General features: G+C 37.2%; 1 long non-coding RNA gene across 1 annotated transcript in view; it reads left to right on the top strand.

The window, feature by feature from the left end:
* The first annotated feature begins 919 nt into the window (after positions 1-919).
* The window catches only part of LOC148645505 (uncharacterized), a 47,755-nt gene continuing 42,674 nt past the window's right edge, over positions 920-6,000 (top strand). The window contains exon 1 of the long non-coding RNA XR_015928201.1: positions 920-1,988. This is a non-coding gene — a long non-coding RNA (uncharacterized LOC148645505). The remainder of the gene's footprint in view (positions 1,989-6,000) is intronic.

Genomic DNA, 6,000 nt, shown 5'->3' with positions numbered 1-6,000 from the left:
ATATATGTTGTTCTCGCATCAATGAACTGAGCATTATGTCTCAGGGAATTATTTTAGAAAGGAAAGATGAAAGGTCTCTTATGAGAATTTTTGGAGAAAAGACATTCATGAAATAGTTTGTAAGAAAGGGTGACTAAGGAGAGAGAACGGCCTACTGAAAGCAAAGGAGATTAAAGAGAATGGTGTTTAGCTGTGCCAGTCATCAGGGCTTGAGCTATATCAATGTTTTAGTTAAACAAAATCCTTTTTTATAAGTGCACAAATCAATTAATGGGATTAGCGTTTCTGTAAATTTCCCTTAACTGAATTGCGTGTGGATAATCACCGATTTCCACACAGATGCTCTCAGGACTGTTGATTAATCCTGATCTGCTGATATCACTGGTGACCTCACTGGGCTGTCGTGTCTCATGCTTCCCATGGTATCACAGTGTTTTACGGTTTTTCCATGAGGTGATGGTGCCTGTTCTTAATGTGCAATTTACAGTAATATTTTTCTCAGTGCATTTCTTTTACCAAGTCTGTTGACTTTCCTAATTAAGCAGTTGCATAATACATTTTTAAACCATCTGACAATTTTTCTCCTACTAAACTCCAGCTACTTTCTCAAATTGTATTGAGGTTAAACACCTCTCATTTCTGCACATTCCTTTTTGTTACGAATTATTTTCGGGACCCTATGCAGACAGCAGAACCCGGAAGGGAGGGAGGAAACGAGGATCTGGGCTGGTAGACAATTAGGGGGGCATGGCAAAGGTGCAAAGGTGCTCGGGGGGTGTGTGGTCCAGGCAAACAGTCCAAGGGGAGTCCAAAAACTCCAGAGAAACTCCAGGGAAATCCAGAGCAGGCAAAAGTCCAGAGCTGGGTGATCCAATCCAAGACAGACACAACAAAGTTAAAAACCAGAGTGGGAGCCGGTGAAGGGTCAGGGAGATAAACAGGGTAACGGGACCAGGCGCTCTAAGTCCTGGACTCAGCTGGTCATAACACCGATAGGAGGTCAATGCCCTCAAGCCACAGACATAGGGCAACTTGGCGGTAGGCAGGTGTCCATGTTCCACTACAGAGCCCAGACCAGCGTGAGCGTCTGGCTTTTGTAGGGAGGCTGGAACAGGGAGCAGGTGCACAAAATCAACTAAAATGTGAAAGAGCCTGAGCGCCCTTTAGGGGGAGGGATTATAAACGTGACACTTTTTTAGATTTCCTTTGAAGTTTTGGGACTTTAAACAATCACAGGTAATTTAAAAAAGGAATTTATTTTGCTTTTGAGCATATAAAAACCCTCGTGAGTCTTTAGTCAATACAGTGATAGAATTGTGGACTTTATATCTCTCATCACTTTTTTTCATGCAGTTAGTATGAAATATAATTGGCAGAGTTTACGATATTTGAATTAAAAGTGCAATCTAAATCACTAAGAAACTTAATCCTTGTAGTACAATTACTTGTAATTTTGCTTAGCTGTCAAAGTTAACGTTGATACATGCAGCTACAAGGACTTTATTGCACATGAGCCCATTATTGTCCTTTGTTCTAACCTCAGTCCTCCTGTTAACCACCAATACTCTGCTAACCTGACAAGTGGCAATTAGTTGGACTATTTTTCACTTACCATGGTCTCGCCCACTCTGCTCCAACACAGAACATAAGAAAGGTTACAAATGAAAGGAGGTTGTTCAGCTCATTTATCTCATTCCATTGCTAGAAGATAATTGATCTGAGATAATGCATCTGGTTGTTTAATTAGAGAACCCAGGCTCAACAATATGGCTGTGTAACTTCAAAACTCCGACAGCTTTTGTGTGTTCTCCGTTTGAAGAGCATTTCCCCATACTTTTCATTGGTGTTCCTTTTTCTTTCACTGTTGCATCTTAAAAACTTCATTGAGTTGATTTTATCAGTGTGTTTGAGGTCCACACATAGTCTTCGATTGAGCAAAGGTTTTGGCCTTTCAGACAAAGCCAAGGTGGAAGAAGAGATGTTTCAAGGTAAGGTTACAATTTCTTACTTGATGTTCATTGCATGCTCTTTATTAATCATAAAATGAACAGTAAGTACCATTAAATTGTGTACATGTTGTGGAAATCAAATATTGCTAATTTAATTGATAGAGTTGTATGATGTGATTTTGAGTTGTACCAAAATAACTGCCAAGTTGAGTTGAGTATAACTGCCAAGCTGTAGACCTGAGAATTTTGATTGATAATTAATATCCTCTTAAGGGTTTAAGTTGGCATTAATGTGCTGGTATTTGAAGTAAATGATTAGTGTTATCTGGAACACCTGTCTGGTTAAGTGAGATCGATGGTACAGCTGTTTTAAAAGGGTGTGCTCTGTGTTCTCAGCTGGGTGCAATCAACAAGGGGAGTCAAGTAGTTAGCAGGGGCCTAAAGAAATCTGCTGGGATGCTCTGTGATGTGTTTAATATGTCTACATATTTGGGGAAAAAAATGCTTCATTATTCATTGTTACTCTGAATTACTCTCCACCAAGACCCAAACCTGGAAACATTTACCACTTTACCTTGTTTTCTCATTATTGCTCAGGTACTGTAGCATCACCCAAGGCATTAGACTGGGCTGATTGTAAAGTTCATGCTGAATTATTTTGCTTTCCATAAGGTTTAATTCGTTCTCCAAAGCAAACATACAGTAACTTATACAGATAGTGCACCAGATTTTCAACAAGAAAGGATGTGTAATCTTTCCTGATTTTTCCATCCATCCATTTTGTAATTTTAATTAACTTTTAAAATTTTTGAGTATTTAATTAATTCTTTGGTCTGAAACTTGAGGTAAAACAAAATTACTTTTTTGGTGTATTTAATTTCCTTTGTGAGGAAAACTGCAAAGTGCTGTTGTTGTTGTACTGTGTATACAGGTATCTGTTTTACCTCCAATTCAGGTTGTCCTTTGCTCAAGGCAGCCTTTTATGATCCACTGTATTCCTTTCTTTCCCCAAAGTGTCTGCACGACTCATAATTCTATCCCACTCCTAAGCAGAGTATATCACTCAGTTAAAGTCTCACCTCGACCCTGATCTCTTTGATCTGCTAATAAGCATGCTCCCACACCAGACTAGATATTATGCAGCTATTGCAGTTGACAAAAAGGCACTCTAATCGGATCACTGAAGATAGGAGAGATCTGATGTCCTATTAATGTCAGCAAAAACTTTTACATTGAAAAGCAATTTCTCACTTTTACAGCAAGATTGAAGAAGGTATGAAAAAAGATTTTCTAACAAAGTATTTTAGCAACCACTGCATCTGTTGAGTGTTTTCAGATTTGTTTCAGTGTTAATAGTGCACAGTATGTTCACACTTTTGTATGGTTCATTGCATTGATTGAGAAGAAATTATGCTGAAACCCATGAAGCCTGAATATAAGCAGAAAGGTGTAATGCTAGCTTACTACCTCTGTAAAACTTCCTTGCAAGCATTTGACACCTCTTGTCAGATGATATTTTTAGCCACACAACTAATGAGCTTGGTTGTTCATAGCTTAGGCAGAAAGCACATTGAAAAACCTTGCAGTACACACAATAACATTCAAATAAATAACATACAATAAGACACTAAATGCTTTTTGGGGGTCAATGTTTGGTTTTTCAACCTACAATAAATACAAATAAACAGCATTTACAATGTGAAATTTCAGAAAAGAAGGAATAGGGGACTTTTTAAACATTTTAAGATGAAAAGCTTCTCTCCATTTTGTCACAGTTCTTGTGCAGTTGTACTCTCATCCAAGTGTTCTTTTTTCAGAAAGAACAATATGAATTAATATAAGCAGGCGTGAATAGAGGGTACCTAGGTCTCCGTGAAGTCTTACTGAGTAGCAGCCAGACCTGTCAGTAAAAGTTGTCAAGATTGATAGTAACCTGTGAGTCCGTTCGAAGGAGCAGGTGGAGGCCCAATGGAATTATATTATGATTAATTGCTTTAAAGACTAATTTAACTCTTAGTGTCATTTTACGTTTTTTCACAACCATTGGTGAAAAAAATAAAATCAGATTATATTAAAAATGTATTAATGACCAGTAGAGTGTCTTTTGGAGACCTAGTCTTTGCCTTTGGACCCATCTGTCATTTTACTAAGCTTCTTCCCAAACCTTTGGATTCAGTGCCTGCCTGAATATAATACTCTTCCCTCTGTTTCATCACAATCAGCCCTAGGACAAAGCAAACGTTTCATTAAGCCTACTGTGGGTTGACTTGCTCACATACAATTTCAATCAGTGCCATGATAAGCATTTCATGCTCAGTTTGATCCACTGATTTCTACTCTAATCAATCGTCGCCTACTGCTGCTGTCTCTGACCTTGGTTGGAGTCCTTCTTTTAGCTTGTATCTGTCCTCTTTTCTGTTAAACTCTGAAATCAAATATTCCTTTTTTTAAGATGAGTACAGTAAATGGGCAACAAAGCTGTGTTAGGTCAATGACAAATCCCAGGGAAGTTTTTGGTAGTTTTGTGTTAATCTGCAATAGTACAAGAAATTAATTGTGAGTGCAGTATCAGACTAAGCATGCAGTTTGGCCATATCAGTAAGATTATTCAGAATAATGTAGAGATGTCAACGCTTGCTTCTGATGAATTGATTAATAGAGGTGTCATCTTCAGAGTTCACAGCATGCTTAATAACCTGAACAGTTTTGTTTTTTGATGCAGTTCACAACTCTCTCTATCCATACTGGAGTAAAAGATAGTTCAAGTAGGTACTGTAGCATGCGTAGGCAGCAAAGGAACAGGTAGCGGGTTTATTCCGTGCTGAAAAGGAGAAGAAAGGAAACGCAACGTTTCGGCTGTGGAGCCTTCTTCAGGTGTGTCATGAGCCCGAACAAGGCTCCACAGTCGAAACGTTGCGTTTTCCTTCTTTTCTTTTCAGCATGGAATAAACCTATTTCTTGTTCTGATGTAAAAGATGTCTTGTAGCGGAAATACATATTGTCCTTGTATTGTGTGTGAAATAACAGTTGCACTGTATGTGTCTTATTAATTTTGCCTTTTTTGTGGGGGTATTATTTTATATTTTATATTATTACATCAAAGTGTTATGGTCTGAAAACAAACATTTAAAAAGCCCTGTAAAATATGAGCTGCTTCATGAACCTCTTGCTCAAGGGATTTATTTTCGGTTTGTGTTCTAATGCGTGTTCAATATTTTGAATAATTTAGATAATAAATGCAAAAGACAACAACTGTCTTAATGGAATACTTAAAGAACAAGCATAGCAAGATGGAAACCAAACATTTTTTAACGATTTGGAATGATTTAATTGAACTTTCATTAACTGTTATATCAAGCTTTTTGTAACGCCAAGATTTTCCTGGATACTGTTAATTAAAACTCTTGCTTTGGAATTAGCAAAAGGAAAATTCCATTGTGTCTAATCTCTATGTTTGATGTACAAACAGTATTAAAAATGCAACAGTTTATATAGGAGGAGTATTTATATATAATCCCAAGCCCTTGAAAGTAACTGCAAATCTTAGACTTTTTTAAAATAACTTTTCTACTACTCTTTTTAATATAGTTGCCCCTAAATACCTTGTATTTAACCAGTTTTACTTCTTGATCAGTTTTTCACACGCATGTCCATCCTCTTTGTGACAATGTCGCCTTCGATTGCTAATTATGCAGTCTCTGGTAGTGATTGCTAATATAAATGACTTACTGACTTCTTGTTTTATCTAGGAGAGACTGTACTTGGGTACGGTATCAAATTTATATATTTTTTCTATTTAGATTTGATTTTCAATTATAATCTGGGATGTGTTTTATCATTTCAATGGTACAGCGATAGCATTTAATAAAAGGGGAAAGTTTTGCATTACAGGACTATGCAAAAGCTTTCAAAAAGGATTAATAATTCATGTTGGTTATAGAAGCAATGACAAACTTTCATTTAAAGGTCTCATTAGAAAGGGGGGTCGTTTTCAGGTTCATGAGTGGTTTCTTGCAACAGTGCATCAAACCTGCCCTCCTGTTTCTCTGAA

Source organism: Lepisosteus platostomus, chromosome 18, assembly GCF_059453375.1.
Source record: "Lepisosteus platostomus isolate fLepPlt1 chromosome 18, fLepPlt1.hap1, whole genome shotgun sequence".
NCBI lineage: Eukaryota > Metazoa > Chordata > Actinopteri > Semionotiformes > Lepisosteidae > Lepisosteus > Lepisosteus platostomus.
The sequence above is the reverse complement of the archived record's forward strand: the minus strand, read 5'-3'. Positions and strand labels throughout refer to the sequence as shown.